This window comes from Eleutherodactylus coqui, chromosome 1 (assembly GCF_035609145.1).
Source record: "Eleutherodactylus coqui strain aEleCoq1 chromosome 1, aEleCoq1.hap1, whole genome shotgun sequence".
Classification (NCBI taxonomy): Eukaryota; Metazoa; Chordata; class Amphibia; order Anura; family Eleutherodactylidae; genus Eleutherodactylus; species Eleutherodactylus coqui.
Genome location: NC_089837.1, coordinates 85,395,531 through 85,417,577, shown reverse-complemented (window position 1 = coordinate 85,417,577; position 22,047 = coordinate 85,395,531).

Here is a 22,047-nt window from a genome sequence, read left to right as displayed (position 1 = left end):
AGGTATGGTAACCTAGGGAGGAATACAGTAAGATTACATATGGTATGGTAACATAAGGTAGAATAAAGTAAGATTACATAATGTATGTTAACATAAGGTAGAACACAGTAAAAAGAACAAAAAATGGTAGCATAAGGTGAAATACAGTAAGAATACATAAGGAATGTTAACATAATACAGTAAGATTACAGTATTATCAGTAGAATACAGTAATATTACATAAGGCATGTTAATATAAGGTTGAACAAGTAAGATTACAAAAGGTATGGTAAGATAAGGCGGAATACACTAACATTACATAAGATATGGCAACATAAGGTAGGATAGAGTAAGATTACATGAGGTATGGTAACATAAGGTAGAATAGAGTAAGATTACAAAAATGTATGGTAACATAAGGTAGACCACAGTAAGATTACAAAAGGTATGGTAAGATACGAAGGAATACAGTAAGATTACAAAAGGTATGGTAAAATAAGGCGGAATACACTAACATTACATAAGATATGGCAACGTAAGGTACAATAGAGTATGATTACATGAGGTATGGTAACATAAGGTAGAATAGAGTAAGATTACAAAAAGTATGGTAACATAAGGTAGAGCACAGTAAGATTACAAAATTTACGGTAACATATAAGGTAGAATAGAGTAAGACTATATAAGGTACGGTAACAAAAGGTAGAATACAGCGAGATTACATAAGGTATGGTAACATAAGTTAGAACACAGTAAGATTACAAAAGGTCTAGTATATTAAGTTGAAATACAGTAAGATTATATAGGGTTTGAAAACATAAGGTAGAATAGAGTAAGATTATGTAAGGTAAGATAACATAAGTTTGTACATAGTGAGATTACAAAAGGTAAAGTAACATATGGTAGAATACAGAAAGATTACTAATGGTATGGTAACATAAGTGAGAATAGAGTAAGACTGCATAAGGTATGGTAAGATAAGTGAGAATAGACTAAGACTGCATAAGGTATGGTAACATAAGGTAGAACACAGTAAAATTGCAAAATGTATGGTAACATTAGGTAGAATAGAGTAAGATTACAAAAGGTATGGCAACAAATGGTAGAACACAGTAAGATTACAAAATGTATAGTAACATAGGTTGAAATACTGTAAGATTATATAGGATTTAAAACCATAAGGTAGAATAGAGCAAGGTAACATAAGATATGTTACCGAAGGGTGACCACAGTAAGATTACAAAAGGTATAGTAAGATAAGGTGCGATACAGTAAGATTACAAAATGTATGGTAAAATAAGGTAGAATAGAGTAAGATTGCATAAGTTATGGTAATATAAGATAGAATAGAGTAAGATTACAAAAATGTTTGGTAACATAAGGTAGAGCACAGTAAGATTACAAAATTTACAAAAACATATAAGGTAGAATAGAGTAAGACTATATAAGGTACGGTAACAAAAGGCAGAATACAGCGAGATTACAAAAGGTATAGTAACATAAGGTAGAATGCAATAAGATTATATAAGGTATGGTAATATAAGGTAGAATGGAGTAAGATTGCATAAGGTATGGTAACATAAGGTAGAACACAGTAAGATTACAAAAGGTATTGTAACATAACGTAGTACTCAGTAAGATTACATAAGGTATGGTAACAGAATGTAGAGCACAGTAAGATTACAAAAGGTATGATAATATAAGGTGGAATACAATAAGATAATATAAGGTTTGAAAACAAGGTAGAATAGAGTAAGATTAGGTAAGGTATGTTAACATAAGGTTGAACACACTAGAATTACAAAGGTATATTAACAAAAGGTGGAACACAGTAAGATTACAAAATGTATGGTAACATAAGGTAGAATAGAGTATGATTGCATAAGGTATGAGAACATAAGGTAGACTCAGTAAGATTACAAAAGGTATAGTAACATAAAATGGAATATAGTAAGATTACATAAGGTTCGGTAACATAAGGTAGAAAACAGTAAGATTACATAAGGAATGTTAACATAATACAGTAAGATTACAGAATTATCAGTAGAATACAGTAAGATTACATAAGGCATGTTAATATAAGGTTGAACACAGTAAGATTACATAAGGTATGTTAACATAAGGTTGAACACAGTAAGATCATAAAAGGTATGGTAAAATAAGGCGGAATACACTAACATTACATAAGATATGACAACATAAGGTAGAATAGAGTAAGATTACATGAGGTATGGTAACATAAGGTAGAATAGAGTAAGATTACAAAAATGTATGGTAACATAAGGTAGACCACAGTAAGATTACAAAAGGTATGGTAAGATACGAAGGAATACAGTAAGATTACATAAGGTATGGTAACATAAGGTGGAATACAGCAAGATTACATAAGGCATTGAAACATCAGCTAGGATAGAATAACATTATGTAAGGTGTGTTAAAATGAAGTAGAACACAGTAATATTACCAAAAGTATGGTAACATAAGGAAGAACATAGTAAGATTACAAAATTTATGGAAACGTATAAGGTAGAATAGAGTAAGATTATATAAGGTACGATAACAATAGGTAGAACACAGCGAGATTACATAAAGTATGGTAACATAAGGTAGAGAACAGTAAGATTACAAAAGGTATGGTAACCTAGGGAGGAATACAGTAAGATTACATATGGTATGGTAACATAAGGTAGAATAAAGTAAGATTACATAATGTATGTTAACATAAGGTAGAACACAGTAAAAAGAACAAAAAAAATGGTAGCATAAGGTGAAATACAGTAAGAATACATAAGGAATGTTAACATAATACAGTAAGATTACAGTATTATCAGTAGAATACAGTAATATTACATAAGGCATGTTAATATAAGGTTGAACAAGTAAGATTACAAAAGGTATGGTAAGATAAGGCGGAATACACTAACATTACATAAGATATGGCAACATAAGGTAGAATAGAGTAAGATTACATGAGGTATGGTAACATAAGGTAGAATAGAGTAAGATTACAAAAATGTATGGTAACATAAGGTAGACCACAGTAAGATTACAAAAGGTATGGTAAGATACGAAGGAATACAGTAAGATTACATGAGGTATGGTAACATAAGGTAGAATACAGTAAGATTAAAAAAAGTATGGTAACATAAGGGAGAACACAGTAAGATTACTAAAGATATGGTAACATAAGGTGGAATACAGGAAGATTACATAAGGCATTGAAACATCAGCTAGGATAGAATAACATTCTGTAAGGTGTGTTAAAATGAAGTAGAACACAGTAATATTACCAAAAGTATGGTAACATAAGGAAGAACATAGTAAGATTACAACATTTATGGAAACATAAGGTAGAATAGAGTAAGATTATATAAGGTACGATAACAATAGGTAGAACACAGCGAGATTACATAAAGTATGGTAACATAAGGTAGAGAACAGTAAGATTACAAAAGGTATGGTAACTTAGGGAGGAATACAGTAAGATTACATATGGTATGGTAACATAAGGTAGAATAAAGTAAGATTACATAATGTATGTTAACATAAAGTAGAACACAGTAAAAAGAACAAAAAAAATGGTAGCATAAGGTGAAATACAGTAAGAATACATAAGGAATGTTAACATAATACAGTAAGATTACAGTATTATCAGTAGAATACAGTAATATTACATAAGGCATGTTAATATAAGGTTGAACAAGTAAGATTACAAAAGGTATGGTAAGATAAGGCGGAATACACTAACATTACATAAGATATGGCAACATAAGGTAGAATAGAGTAAGATTACATGAGGTATGGTAACATAAGGTAGAATAGAGTAAGATTACAAAAATGTATGGTAACATAAGGTAGAGCACAGTAAGATTACAAAATGTATGGTAACATAAGGTAGAATAGAGTAAGATTGCATAAGGTATGAGAACATAAGGTAGACTCAGTAAGATTACAAAAGGTATAGTAACATAAAATGGAATATAGTAAGATTACATAAGGTTCGGTAACATAAGGTAGAATACAGTAAAATTACATAAGGTATGGTAACATAAGGTAGAACAAAGTGAGATTACAAAAGATATGTTAACATAATACAGTAAGATTACAGAATTATCAGTAGAATACAGTAAGATTACATAAGGCATGTTAATATAAGGTTGAACACAGTAAGATTACATAAGGTATGTTAACATAAGGTTGAACACAGTAAGATCATAAAAGGTATGGTAAAATAAGGCGAAATACACTAATATTACATAAGATATGACAACATAAGGTAGAATAGAGTAAGATTACATGAGGTATGGTAACATAAGGTAGAATAGAGTAAGATTACAAAAATGTATGGTAACATAAGGTAGACCACAGTAAGATTACAAAAGGTATGGTAAGATACGAAGGAATACAGTAAGATTACATAAGGTATGGTAACATAAGGTAGAATACAGTAAGATTAAAAAAAAGTATGGTAACATAAGGTAGAACACAGTAAGATTACTAAAGATATGGTAACATAAGGAGGAATACAGTAGTATTACATTAGGTATGGTACCATTAGGTATCCGAGTAAGATTACAAAAATGTATGGTAACATAAGGTGCAATACAATAAGATTACAAAAGGTATGGTAAGATAATTTGGAATACTGTAACATTACATAAGGCTTGAAAGCATACGGTAGAATATAGTAAGATCACTTAAGGTATGTTAAATTTAGGTTGAACACAGTAAGATTACAAAAGGTATGGTAACATAAGGTGGAATACAGTAAGATTACAAAAATGTATGGTAACATAAGGTAGAGAACAGTAAGATTACAAAAGGTATGGTAACCTAGGGAGGAATACAGAGAGATTGCACGAGCTATGGTAACATAAGGTAGAATAAAGTAAGATTACATAATGTATGTTAACATTAGGTGGAACACAGTAAAAGGAACAAAAAATGGTAACATAAGATGAAATACAGTAAGATTACATAAGGAATGTTAACATAATACAGTAAGATTACAGTATTATCAGTAGAATACAGTAATATTACATAAGGCATGTTAATATAAGGTTGAACAAGTAAGATTACAAAAGGTATGGTAAGATAAGGCGGAATACACTAACATTACATAAGATATGGCAACATAAGGTAGAATAGAGTAAGATTACATGAGGTATGGTAACATAAGGTAGAATAGAGTAAGATTACAAAAATGTATGGTAACATAAGGTAGACCACAGTAAGATTACAAAAGGTATGGTAAGATACGAAGGAATACAGTAAGATTACATGAGGTATGGTAACATAAGGTAGAATACAGTAAGATTAAAAAAAAGTATGGTAACATAAGGGAGAACACAGTAAGATTACTAAAGATATGGTAACATAAGGTGGAATACAGGAAGATTACATAAGGCATTGAAACATCAGCTAGGATAGAATAACATTCTGTAAGGTGTGTTAAAATGAAGTAGAACACAGTAATATTACCAAAAGTATGGTAACATAAGGAAGAACATAGTAAGATTACAACATTTATGGAAACATATAAGGTAGAATAGAGTAAGATTATATAAGGTACGATAACAATAGGTAGAACACAGCGAGATTACATAAAGTATGGTAACATAAGGTAGAGAACAGTAAGATTACAAAAGGTATGGTAACTTAGGGAGGAATACAGTAAGATTACATGAGGTATGGTAACATAAGGTAGAATAGAGTAAGATTACAAAAATGTATGGTAACATAAGGTAGACCACAGTAAGATTACAAAAGGTATGGTAAGATACGAAGGAATACAGTAAGATTACATAAGGTATGGTAACATAAGGTAGAATACAGTAAGATTTAAAAAAGTATGGTAACATAAGGTAGAACACAGTAAGATTACTAAAGATATGGTAACATACGGTGGAATACAGCAAGATTACATAAGGCATTGAAACATCAGCTAGGATAGAATAACATTATGTAAGGTGTGTTAAAATGAAGTAGAACACAGTAATATTACCAAAAGTATGGTAACATAAGGAAGAACATAGTAAGATTACAAAATTTATGGAAACATATAAGGTAGAATAGAGTAAGATTATATTAGGTACGGTAACAATAGGTAGAACACAGCGAGATTACCTAAGGTATGGTAACATAAGGTAGAGAACAGTAAGATTACAAAAGGTATGGTAACCTAGCGAGGAATACAGTAAGATTACATATGGTATGGTAACATAAGGTAGAATAAAGTAAGATTACATAATGTATGTTAACATAAGGTAGAACACAGTAAAAAGAACAAAAAAAAATGGTAGCATAAGGTGAAATACAGTAAGAATACATAAGGAATGTTAACATAATACAGTAAGATTACAGTATTATCAGTAGAATACAGTAATATTACATAAGGCATGTTAATATAAGGTTGAACACAGTAGGATTACAAAAGGTATGGTAAAATGAGGCGGAATACACTAACATTACATAAGATATGGCAACATAAGGTAGAATAGAGTAAGATTACATGAGGTATGGTAACATAAAATAGAATAGAGTAAGATTACAAAAATGTTTGGTAACATAAGGTAGAGCACAGTAAGATTACAAAATTTACAAAAACATATAAGGTAGAATAGAGTAAGACTATATAAGGTACGGTAACAAAAGGCAGAATACAGCGAGATTACAAAAGGTATAGTAACATAAGGTAGAATACAATAAGATTATATAAGGTATGGTAATATAAGGTAGAATGGAGTAAGATTGCATAAGGTATGGTAACATAAGGTAGAACACAGTAAGATTACAAAAGGTATTGTAACATAACGTAGTACTCAGTAAGATTACATAAAGTATGGTAACAGAAGGTAGAGCACAGTAAGATTACAAAAGGTATGATAATATAAGGTGGAATACAATAAGATAATATAAGGTTTGAAAACAAGGTAGAATAGAGTAAGATTAGGTAAGGTATGTTAACATAAGGTTGAACACACTAGAATTACAAAGGTATATTAACAAAAGGTGGAACACAGTAAGATTACAAAATGTATGGTAACATAAGGTAGAATAGAGTAAGATTGCATAAGGTTTGAGAACATAAGGTAGACTCAGTAAGATTACAAAAGGTATAGTAACATAAAATGGAATATAGTAAGATTACATAAGGTTCGGTAACATAAGGTAGAAAACAGTAAGATTACATAAGGAATGTTAACATAATACAGTAAGATTACAGAATTATCAGTAGAATACAGTAAGATTACATAAGGCATGTTAATATAAGGTTGAACACAGTAAGATTACATAAGGTATGTTAACATAAGGTTGAACACAGTAAGATCATAAAAGGTATGGTAAAATAAGGCGGAATACACTAACATTACATAAGATATGACAACATAAGGTAGAATAGAGTAAGATTACATGAGGTATGGTAACATAAGGTAGAATAGAGTAAGATTACAAAAATGTATGGTAACATAAGGTAGACCACAGTAAGATTACAAAAGGTATGGTAAGATACGAAGGAATACAGTAAGATTACATAAGGTATGGTAACATAAGGTGGAATACAGCAAGATTACATAAGGCATTGAAACATCAGCTAGGACAGAATAACATTATGTAAGGTGTGTTAAAATGAAGTAGAACACAGTAATATTACCAAAAGTATGGTAACATAAGGAAGAACATAGTAAGATTACAAAATTTATGGAAACATATAAGGTAGAATAGAGTAAGATTATATAAGGTACGATAACAATAGGTAGAACACAGCGAGATTACATAAAGTATGGTAACATAAGGTAGAGAACAGTAAGATTACAAAAGGTATGGTAACCTAGGGAGGAATACAGTAAGATTACATATGGTATGGTAACATAAGGTAGAATAAAGTAAGATTACATAATGTATGTTAACATAAGGTAGAACACAGTAAAAAGAACAAAAAAAATGGTAGCATAAGGTGAAATACAGTAAGAATACATAAGGAATGTTAACATAATACAGTAAGATTACAGTATTATCAGTAGAATACAGTAATATTACATAAGGCATGTTAATATAAGGTTGAACAAGTAAGATTACAAAAGGTATGGTAAGATAAGGCGGAATACACTAACATTACATAAGATATGGCAACATAAGGTAGAATAGAGTAAGATTACATGCGGTATGGTAACATAAGTTAGAACACAGTAAAAAGAACAAAAAAAAATGGTAGCATAAGGTGAAATACAGTAAGAATACATAAGGAATGTTAACATAATACAGTAAGATTACAGTATTATCAGTAGAATACAGTAATATTACATAAGGCATGTTAATATAAGGTTGAACACAGTAGGATTACAAAAGGTATGGTAAAAAAAAGGCGGAATACACTAACATTACATAAGATATGGCAACATAAGGTAGAATAGAGTAAGATTACATGAGGTATGGTAACATAAAATAGAATAGAGTAAGATTACAAAAATGTTTGGTAACATAAGGTAGAGCACAGTAAGATTACAAAATTTACAAAAACATATAAGGTAGAATAGAGTAAGACTATATAAGGTACGGTAACAAAAGGCAGAATACAGCGAGATTACAAAAGGTATAGTAACATAAGGTAGAATACAATAAGATTATATAAGGTATGGTAATATAAGGTAGAATGGAGTAAGATTGCATAAGGTATGGTAACATAAGGTAGAACACAGTAAGATTACAAAAGATATTGTAACATAACGTAGTACTCAGTAAGATTACATAAAGTATGGTAACAGAAGGTAGAGCACAGTAAGATTACAAAAGGTATGATAATATAAGGTGGAATACAATAAGATAATATAAGGTTTGAAAACAAGGTAGAATAGAGTAAGATTAGGTAAGGTATGTTAACATAAGGTTGAACACACTAGAATTACAAAGGTATATTAACAAAAGGTGGAACACAGTAAGATTACAAAATGTATGGTAACATAAGGTAGAATAGAGTAAGATTGCATAAGGTTTGAGAACATAAGGTAGACTCAGTAAGATTACAAAAGGTATAGTAACATAAAACGGAATATAGTAAGATTACATAAGGTTCGGTAACATAAGGTAGAAAACAGTAAGATTACATAAGGAATGTTAACATAATACAGTAAGATTACAGAATTATCAGTAGAATACAGTAAGATTACATAAGGCATGTTAATATAAGGTTGAACACAGTAAGATTACATAAGGTATGTTAACATAAGGTTGAACACAGTAAGATCATAAAAGGTATGGTAAAATAAGGCGGAATACACTAACATTACATAAGATATGACAACATAAGGTAGAATAGAGTAAGATTACATGAGGTATGGTAACATAAGGTAGAATAGAGTAAGATTACAAAAATGTATGGTAACATAAGGTAGACCACAGTAAGATTACAAAAGGTATGGTAAGATACGAAGGAATACAGTAAGATTACATAAGGTATGGTAACATAAGGTGGAATACAGGAAGATTACATAAGGCATTGAAACATCAGCTAGGATAGAATAACATTATGTAAGGTGTGTTAAAATGAAGTAGAACACAGTAATATTACCAAAAGTATGGTAACATAAGGAAGAACATAGTAAGATTACAAAATTTATGGAAACATATAAGGTAGAATAGAGTAAGATTATATAAGGTACGATAACAATAGGTAGAACACAGCGAGATTACATAAGGTATGGTAACATAAGGTAGAGAACAGTAAGATTACAAAAGGTATGGTAACCTAGGGAGGAATACAGTAAGATTACATATGGTATGGAAACATAAGGTAGAATTAAGTAAGATTACATAATGTATGTTAACATAAGGTAGAACACAGTAAAAAGAACAAAAAAAATGGTAGCATAAGGTGAAATACAGTAAGAATACATAAGGAATGTTAACATAATACAGTAAGATTACAGTATTATCAGTAGAATACAGTAATATTACATAAGGCATGTTAATATAAGGTTGAACACAGTAAGATTACAAAAGGTATGGTAAAATAAGGCGGAATACACTAACATTACATAAGATATGGCAACGTAAGGTACAATAGAGTATGATTACATGAGGTATGGTAACATAAGGTAGAATAGAGTAAGATTACAAAAACTATGGTAACATAAGGTAGAGCACAGTAAGATTACAAAATTTACGGTAACATATAAGGTAGAATAGAGTAAGACTATATAAGGTACGGTAACAAAAGGTAGAATACAGCGAGATTACATAAGGTATGGTAACATAAGTTAGAACACAGTAAGATTACAAAAGGTCTAGTATATTAAGTTGAAATACAGTAAGATTATATAGGGTTTGAAAACATAAGGTAGAATAGAGTAAGATTACATGAGGTATGGTTACATAAGGTAGAATAGAGTAAGATTACAAAAATGTATGGTAACATAAGGTAGACCACAGTAAGATTACAAAAGGTATGGTAAGATACGAAGGAATACAGTAAGGTTACATGAGGTATGGTAACATAAGGTAGAATACAGTAAGATTAAAAAAAGTATGGTAACATAATACAGTAAGATTACAGAATTATCAGTAGAATACAGTAAGATTACATAAGGCATGTTAATATAAGGTTGAACACAGTAAGATTACATAAGGTATGTTAACATAAGGTTGAACACAGTAAGATCATAAAAGGTATGGTAAAATAAGGCGGAATACACTAACATTACATAAGATATGACAACATAAGGTAGAATAGAGTAAGATTACATGAGGTATGGTAACATAAGGTAGAATAGAGTAAGATTACAAAAATGTATGGTAACATAAGGTAGACCACAGTAAGATTACAAAAGGTATGGTAAGATACGAAGGAATACAGTAAGATTACATAAGGTATGGTAACATAAGGTGGAAAACAGCAAGATTACATAAGGCATTGAAACATCAGCTAGGATAGAATAACATTATGTAAGGTGTGTTAAAATGAAGTAGAACACAGTAATATTACCAAAAGTATGGTAACATAAGGAAGAACATAGTAAGATTACAAAATTTATGGAAACATATAAGGTAGAATAGAGTAAGATTATATAAGGTACGATAACAATAGGTAGAACACAGCGAGATTACATAAAGTATGGTAACATAAGGTAGAGAACAGTAAGATTACAAAAGGTATGGTAACCTAGGGAGGAATACAGTAAGATTACATATGGTATGGTAACATAAGGTAGAATAAAGTAAGATTACATAATGTATGTTAACATAAGGTAGAACACAGTAAAAAGAACAAAAAATGGTAGCATAAGGTGAAATACAGTAAGAATACATAAGGAATGTTAACATAATACAGTAAGATTACAGTATTATCAGTAGAATACAGTAATATTACATAAGGCATGTTAATATAAGGTTGAACAAGTAAGATTACAAAAGGTATGGTAAGATAAGGCGGAATACACTAACATTACATAAGATATGGCAACATAAGGTAGAATAGAGTAAGATTACATGAGGTATGGTAACATAAGGTAGAATAGAGTAAGATTACAAAAATGTATGGTAACATAAGGTAGACCACAGTAAGATTACAAAAGGTATGGTAAGATACGAAGGAATACAGTAAGATTACATAAGGTTCGGTAACATAAGGTAGAATACAGTAAAATTACATAAGGTATGGTAACATAAGGTAGAACAAAGTGAGATTACAAAAGATATGGTAACATAAGGAGGAATACAGTAGTATTACATTAGGTATGGTACCATTAGGTATCCGAGTAAGATTACAAAAATGTATGGTAACATAAGGTGCAATACAATAAGATTACAAAAGGTATGGTAAGATAATTTGGAATACTGTAACATTACATAAGGCTTGAAAGCATACGGTAGAATATAGTAAGATCACTTAAGGTATGTTAAATTTAGGTTGAACACAGTAAGATTACAAAAGGTATGGTAACATAAGGTGGAATACAGTAAGATTACAAAAATGTATGGTAACATAAGGTAGAGAACAGTAAGATTACAAAAGGTATGGTAACCTAGGGAGGAATACAGAGAGATTGCACAAGCTATGGTAACATAAGGTAGAATAAAGTAAGATTACATAATGTATGTTAACATAAGGTGGAACACAGTAAAAAGAACAAAAAATGGTAACATAAGATGAAATACAGTAAGATTACATAAGGAATGTTAACATAATACAGTAAGATTACAGAATTATCAGTAGAATACAGTAAGATTACATAAGGCATGTTAATATAAGGTTGAACACAGTAAGATCATAAAAGGTATGGTAAAATAAGGCGGAATACACTAACATTACATAAGATATGACAACATAAGGTAGAATAGAGTAAGATTACATGAGGTATGGTAACATAAGGTAGAATAGAGTAAGATTACAAAAATGTATGGTAACATAAGGTAGACCACAGTAAGATTACAAAAGGTATGGTAAGATACGAAGGAATACAGTAAGATTACATAAGGTATGGTAACATAAGGTAGAATACAGTAAGATTTAAAAAAGTATGGTAACATAAGGTAGAACACAGTAAGATTACTAAAGATATGGTAACATACGGTGGAATACAGCAAGATTACATAAGGCATTGAAACATCAGCTAGGATAGAATAACATTATGTAAGGTGTGTTAAAATGAAGTAGAACACAGTAATATTACCAAAAGTATGGTAACATAAGGAAGAACATAGTAAGATTACAAAATTTATGGAAACATATAAGGTAGAATAGAGTAAGATTATATTAGGTACGGTAACAATAGGTAGAACACAGCGAGATTACCTAAGGTATGGTAACATAAGGTAGAGAACAGTAAGATTACAAAAGGTATGGTAACCTAGCGAGGAATACAGTAAGATTACATATGGTATGGTAACATAAGGTAGAATAAAGTAAGATTACATAATGTATGTTAACATAAGGTAGAACACAGTAAAAAGAACAAAAAAAAATGGTAGCATAAGGTGAAATACAGTAAGAATACATAAGGAATGTTAACATAATACAGTAAGATTACAGTATTATCAGTAGAATACAGTAATATTACATAAGGCATGTTAATATAAGGTTGAACACAGTAGGATTACAAAAGGTATGGTAAAATGAGGCGGAATACACTAACATTACATAAGATATGGCAACATAAGGTAGAATAGAGTAAGATTACATGAGGTATGGTAACATAAAATAGAATAGAGTAAGATTACAAAAATGTTTGGTAACATAAGGTAGAGCACAGTAAGATTACAAAATTTACAAAAACATATAAGGTAGAATAGAGTAAGACTATATAAGGTACGGTAACAAAAGGCAGAATACAGCGAGATTACAAAAGGTATAGTAACATAAGGTAGAATACAATAAGATTATATAAGGTATGGTAATATAAGGTAGAATGGAGTAAGATTGCATAAGGTATGGTAACATAAGGTAGAACACAGTAAGATTACAAAAGGTATTGTAACATAACGTAGTACTCAGTAAGATTACATAAAGTATGGTAACAGAAGGTAGAGCACAGTAAGATTACAAAAGGTATGATAATATAAGGTGGAATACAATAAGATAATATAAGGTTTGAAAACAAGGTAGAATAGAGTAAGATTAGGTAAGGTATGTTAACATAAGGTTGAACACACTAGAATTACAAAGGTATATTAACAAAAGGTGGAACACAGTAAGATTACAAAATGTATGGTAACATAAGGTAGAATAGAGTAAGATTGCATAAGGTTTGAGAACATAAGGTAGACTCAGTAAGATTACAAAAGGTATAGTAACATAAAATGGAATATAGTAAGATTACATAAGGTTCGGTAACATAAGGTAGAAAACAGTAAGATTACATAAGGAATGTTAACATAATACAGTAAGATTACAGAATTATCAGTAGAATACAGTAAGATTACATAAGGCATGTTAATATAAGGTTGAACACAGTAAGATTACATAAGGTATGTTAACATAAGGTTGAACACAGTAAGATCATAAAAGGTATGGTAAAATAAGGCGGAATACACTAACATTACATAAGATATGACAACATAAGGTAGAATAGAGTAAGATTACATGAGGTATGGTAACATAAGGTAGAATAGAGTAAGATTACAAAAATGTATGGTAACATAAGGTAGACCACAGTAAGATTACAAAAGGTATGGTAAGATACGAAGGAATACAGTAAGATTACATAAGGTATGGTAACATAAGGTGGAATACAGCAAGATTACATAAGGCATTGAAACATCAGCTAGGACAGAATAACATTATGTAAGGTGTGTTAAAATGAAGTAGAACACAGTAATATTACCAAAAGTATGGTAACATAAGGAAGAACATAGTAAGATTACAAAATTTATGGAAACATATAAGGTAGAATAGAGTAAGATTATATAAGGTACGATAACAATAGGTAGAACACAGCGAGATTACATAAAGTATGGTAACATAAGGTAGAGAACAGTAAGATTACAAAAGGTATGGTAACCTAGGGAGGAATACAGTAAGATTACATATGGTATGGTAACATAAGGTAGAATAAAGTAAGATTACATAATGTATGTTAACATAAGGTAGAACACAGTAAAAAGAACAAAAAAAATGGTAGCATAAGGTGAAATACAGTAAGAATACATAAGGAATGTTAACATAATACAGTAAGATTACAGTATTATCAGTAGAATACAGTAATATTACATAAGGCATGTTAATATAAGGTTGAACAAGTAAGATTACAAAAGGTATGGTAAGATAAGGCGGAATACACTAACATTACATAAGATATGGCAACATAAGGTAGAATAGAGTAAGATTACATGCGGTATGGTAACATAAGTTAGAACACAGTAAAAAGAACAAAAAAAAATGGTAGCATAAGGTGAAATACAGTAAGAATACATAAGGAATGTTAACATAATACAGTAAGATTACAGTATTATCAGTAGAATACAGTAATATTACATAAGGCATGTTAATATAAGGTTGAACACAGTAGGATTACAAAAGGTATGGTAAAAAAAAGGCGGAATACACTAACATTACATAAGATATGGCAACATAAGGTAGAATAGAGTAAGATTACATGAGGTATGGTAACATAAAATAGAATAGAGTAAGATTACAAAAATGTTTGGTAACATAAGGTAGAGCACAGTAAGATTACAAAATTTACAAAAACATATAAGGTAGAATAGAGTAAGACTATATAAGGTACGGTAACAAAAGGCAGAATACAGCGAGATTACAAAAGGTATAGTAACATAAGGTAGAATACAATAAGATTATATAAGGTATGGTAATATAAGGTAGAATGGAGTAAGATTGCATAAGGTATGGTAACATAAGGTAGAACACAGTAAGATTACAAAAGATATTGTAACATAACGTAGTACTCAGTAAGATTACATAAAGTATGGTAACAGAAGGTAGAGCACAGTAAGATTACAAAAGGTATGATAATATAAGGTGGAATACAATAAGATAATATAAGGTTTGAAAACAAGGTAGAATAGAGTAAGATTAGGTAAGGTATGTTAACATAAGGTTGAACACACTAGAATTACAAAGGTATATTAACAAAAGGTGGAACACAGTAAGATTACAAAATGTATGGTAACATAAGGTAGAATAGAGTAAGATTGCATAAGGTTTGAGAACATAAGGTAGACTCAGTAAGATTACAAAAGGTATAGTAACATAAAACGGAATATAGTAAGATTACATAAGGTTCGGTAACATAAGGTAGAAAACAGTAAGATTACATAAGGAATGTTAACATAATACAGTAAGATTACAGAATTATCAGTAGAATACAGTAAGATTACATAAGGCATGTTAATATAAGGTTGAACACAGTAAGATTACATAAGGTATGTTAACATAAGGTTGAACACAGTAAGATCATAAAAGGTATGGTAAAATAAGGCGGAATACACTAACATTACATAAGATATGACAACATAAGGTAGAATAGAGTAAGATTACATGAGGTATGGTAACATAAGGTAGAATAGAGTAAGATTACAAAAATGTATGGTAACATAAGGTAGACCACAGTAAGATTACAAAAGGTATGGTAAGATACGAAGGAATACAGTAAGATTACATAAGGTATGGTAACATAAGGTGGAATACAGGAAGATTACATAAGGCATTGAAACATCAGCTAGGATAGAATAACATTATGTAAGGTGTGTTAAAATGAAGTAGAACACAGTAATATTACCAAAAGTATGGTAACATAAGGAAGAACATAGTAAGATTACAAAATTTATGGAAACATATAAGGTAGAATAGAGTAAGATTATATAAGGTACGATAACAATAGGTAGAACACAGCGAGATTACATAAGGTATGGTAACATAAGGTAGAGAACAGTAAGATTACAAAAGGTATGGTAACCTAGGGAGGAATACAGTAAGATTACATATGGTATGGAAACATAAGGTAGAATTAAGTAAGATTACATAATGTATGTTAACATAAGGTAGAACACAGTAAAAAGAACAAAAAAAATGGTAGCATAAGGTGAAATACAGTAAGAATACATAAGGAATGTTAACATAATACAGTAAGATTACAGTATTATCAGTAGAATACAGTAATATTACATAAGGCATGTTAATATAAGGTTGAACACAGTAAGATTACAAAAGGTATGGTAAAATAAGGCGGAATACACTAACATTACATAAGATATGGCAACGTAAGGTACAATAGAGTATGATTACATGAGGTATGGTAACATAAGGTAGAATAGAGTAAGATTACAAAAAGTATGGTAACATAAGGTAGAGCACAGTAAGATTACAAAATTTACGGTAACATATAAGGTAGAATAGAGTAAGACTATATAAGGTACGGTAACAAAAGGTAGAATACAGCGAGATTACATAAGGTATGGTAACATAAGTTAGAACACAGTAAGATTACAAAAGGTCTAGTATATTAAGTTGAAATACAGTAAGATTATATAGGGTTTGAAAACATAAGGTAGAATAGAGTAAGATTACATGAGGTATGGTTACATAAGGTAGAATAGAGTAAGATTACAAAAATGTATGGTAACATAAGGTAGACCACAGTAAGATTACAAAAGGTATGGTAAGATACGAAGGAATACAGTAAGGTTACATGAGGTATGGTAACATAAGGTAGAATACAGTAAGATTAAAAAAAGTATGGTAACATAATACAGTAAGATTACAGAATTATCAGTAGAATACAGTAAGATTACATAAGGCATGTTAATATAAGGTTGAACACAGTAAGATTACATAAGGTATGTTAACATAAGGTTGAACACAGTAAGATCATAAAAGGTATGGTAAAATAAGGCGGAATACACTAACATTACATAAGATATGACAACATAAGGTAGAATAGAGTAAGATTACATGAGGTATGGTAACATAAGGTAGAATAGAGTAAGATTACAAAAATGTATGGTAACATAAGGTAGACCACAGTAAGATTACAAAAGGTATGGTAAGATACGAAGGAATACAGTAAGATTACATAAGGTATGGTAACATAAGGTGGAAAACAGCAAGATTACATAAGGCATTGAAACATCAGCTAGGATAGAATAACATTATGTAAGGTGTGTTAAAATGAAGTAGAACACAGTAATATTACCAAAAGTATGGTAACATAAGGAAGAACATAGTAAGATTACAAAATTTATGGAAACATATAAGGTAGAATAGAGTAAGATTATATAAGGTACGATAACAATAGGTAGAACACAGCGAGATTACATAAAGTATGGTAACATAAGGTAGAGAACAGTAAGATTACAAAAGGTATGGTAACCTAGGGAGGAATACAGTAAGATTACATATGGTATGGTAACATAAGGTAGAATAAAGTAAGATTACATAATGTATGTTAACATAAGGTAGAACACAGTAAAAAGAACAAAAAATGGTAGCATAAGGTGAAATACAGTAAGAATACATAAGGAATGTTAACATAATACAGTAAGATTACAGTATTATCAGTAGAATACAGTAATATTACATAAGGCATGTTAATATAAGGTTGAACAAGTAAGATTACAAAAGGTATGGTAAGATAAGGCGGAATACACTAACATTACATAAGATATGGCAACATAAGGTAGAATAGAGTAAGATTACATGAGGTATGGTAACATAAGGTAGAATAGAGTAAGATTACAAAAATGTATGGTAACATAAGGTAGACCACAGTAAGATTACAAAAGGTATGGTAAGATACGAAGGAATACAGTAAGATTACATAAGGTTCGGTAACATAAGGTAGAATACAGTAAAATTACATAAGGTATGGTAACATAAGGTAGAACAAAGTGAGATTACAAAAGATATGGTAACATAAGGAGGAATACAGTAGTATTACATTAGGTATGGTACCATTAGGTATCCGAGTAAGATTACAAAAATGTATGGTAACATAAGGTGCAATACAATAAGATTACAAAAGGTATGGTAAGATAATTTGGAATACTGTAACATTACATAAGGCTTGAAAGCATACGGTAGAATATAGTAAGATCACTTAAGGTATGTTAAATTTAGGTTGAACACAGTAAGATTACAAAAGGTATGGTAACATAAGGTGGAATACAGTAAGATTACAAAAATGTATGGTAACATAAGGTAGAGAACAGTAAGATTACAAAAGGTATGGTAACCTAGGGAGGAATACAGAGAGATTGCACAAGCTATGGTAACATAAGGTAGAATAAAGTAAGATTACATAATGTATGTTAACATAAGGTGGAACACAGTAAAAAGAACAAAAAATGGTAACATAAGATGAAATACAGTAAGATTACATAAGGAATGTTAACATAATACAGTAAGATTACAGAATTATCAGTAGAATACAGTAAGATTACATAAGGCATGTTAATATAAGGTTGAACACAGTAAGATCATAAAAGGTATGGTAAAATAAGGCGGAATACACTAACATTACATAAGATATGACAACATAAGGTAGAATAGAGTAAGATTACATGAGGTATGGTAACATAAGGTAGAATAGAGTAAGATTACAAAAATGTATGGTAACATAAGGTAGACCACAGTAAGATTACAAAAGGTATGGTAAGATACGAAGGAATACAGTAAGATTACATAAGGTATGGTAACATAAGGTAGAATACAGTAAGATTTAAAAAAGTATGGTAACATAAGGTAGAACACAGTAAGATTACTAAAGATATGGTAACATACGGTGGAATACAGCAAGATTACATAAGGCATTGAAACATCAGCTAGGATAGAATAACATTATGTAAGGTGTGTTAAAATGAAGTAGAACACAGTAATATTACCAAAAGTATGGTAACATAAGGAAGAACATAGTAAGATTACAAAATTTATGGAAACATATAAGGTAGAATAGAGTAAGATTATATTAGGTACGGTAACAATAGGTAGAACACAGCGAGATTACCTAAGGTATGGTAACATAAGGTAGAGAACAGTAAGATTACAAAAGGTATGGTAACCTAGCGAGGAATACAGTAAGATTACATATGGTATGGTAACATAAGGTAGAATAAAGTAAGATTACATAATGTATGTTAACATAAGGTAGAACACAGTAAAAAGAACAAAAAAAATGGTAGCATAAGGTGAAATACAGTAAGAATACATAAGGAATGTTAACATAATACAGTAAGATTACAGTATTATCAGTAGAATACAGTAATATTACATAAGGCATGTTAATATAAGGTTGAACACAGTAGGATTACAAAAGGTATGGTAAAATAAGGCGGAATACACTAACATTACATAAGATATGGCAACATAAGGTAGAATAGAGTAAGATTACATGAGGTATGGTAACATAAAATAGAATAGAGTAAGATTACAAAAATGTTTGGTAACATAAGGTAGAGCACAGTAAGATTACAAAATTTACAAAAACATATAAGGTAGAATAGAGTAAGACTATATAAGGTACGGTAACAAAAGGCAGAATACAGCGAGATTACAAAAGGTATAGTAACATAAGGTAGAATACAATAAGATTATATAAGGTATGGTAATATAAGGTAGAATGGAGTAAGATTGCATAAGGTATGGTAACATAAGGTAGAACACAGTAAGATTACAAAAGGTATTGTAACATAACGTAGTACTCAGTAAGATTACATAAAGTATGGTAACAGAAGGTAGAGCACAGTAAGATTACAAAAGGTATGATAATATAAGGTGGAATACAATAAGATAATATAAGGTTTGAAAACAAGGTAGAATAGAGTAAGATTAGGTAAGGTATGTTAACATAAGGTTGAACACACTAGAATTACAAAGGTATATTAACAAAAGGTGGAACACAGTAAGATTACAAAATGTATGGTAACATAAGGTAGAATAGAGTAAGATTGCATAAGGTTTGAGAACATAAGGTAGACTCAGTAAGATTACAAAAGGTATAGTAACATAAAATGGAATATAGTAAGATTACATAAGGTTCGGTAACATAAGGTAGAAAACAGTAAGATTACATAAGGAATGTTAACATAATACAGTAAGATTACAGAATTATCAGTAGAATACAGTAAGATTACATAAGGCATGTTAATATAAGGTTGAACACAGTAAGATTACATAAGGTATGTTAACATAAGGTTGAACACAGTAAGATCATAAAAGGTATGGTAAAATAAGGCGGAATACACTAACATTACATAAGATATGACAACATAAGGTAGAATAGAGTAAGATTACATGATGTATGGTAACATAAGGTAGAATAGAGTAAGATTACAAAAATGTATGGTAACATAAGGTAGACCACAGTAAGATTACAAAAGGTATGGTAAGATACGAAGGAATACAGTAAGATTACATAAGGTATGGTAACATAAGGTGGAATACAGCAAGATTACATAAGGCATTGAAACATCAGCTAGGATAGAATAACATTATGTAAGGTGTGTTAAAATGAAGTAGAACACAGTAATATTACCAAAAGTATGGTAACATAAGGAAGAACATAGTAAGATTACAAAATTTATGGAAACGTATAAGGTAGAATAGAGTAAGATTACAAAAGGTATTGTAACATAACGTAGTACTCAGTAAGATTACATAAAGTATGGTAACAGAAGGTAGAGCACAGTAAGATTACAAAAGGTATGATAATATAAGGTGGAATACAATAAGATAATATAAGGTTTGAAAACAAGGTAGAATAGAGTAAGATTAGGTAAGGTATGTTAACATAAGGTTGAACACACTAGAATTACAAAGGTATATTAACAAAAGGTGGAACACAGTAAGATTACAAAATGTATGGTAACATAAGGTAGAATAGAGTAAGATTGCATAAGGTTTGAGAACATAAGGTAGACTCAGTAAGATTACAAAAGGTATAGTAACATAAAATGGAATATAGTAAGATTACATAAGGTTCGGTAACATAAGGTAGAAAACAGTAAGATTACATAAGGAATGTTAACATAATACAGTAAGATTACAGAATTATCAGTAGAATACAGTAAGATTACATAAGGCATGTTAATATAAGGTTGAACACAGTAAGATTACATAAGGTATGTTAACATAAGGTTGAACACAGTAAGATCATAAAAGGTATGGTAAAATAAGGCGGAATACACTAACATTACATAAGATATGACAACATAAGGTAGAATAGAGTAAGATTACATGATGTATGGTAACATAAGGTAGAATAGAGTAAGATTACAAAAATGTATGGTAACATAAGGTAGACCACAGTAAGATTACAAAAGGTATGGTAAGATACGAAGGAATACAGTAAGATTACATAAGGTATGGTAACATAAGGTGGAATACAGCAAGATTACATAAGGCATTGAAACATCAGCTAGGATAGAATAACATTATGTAAGGTGTGTTAAAATGAAGTAGAACACAGTAATATTACCAAAAGTATGGTAACATAAGGAAGAACATAGTAAGATTACAAAATTTATGGAAACGTATAAGGTAGAATAGAGTAAGATTATATAAGGTACGATAACAATAGGTAGAACACAGCGAGATTACATAAAGTATGGTAACATAAGGTA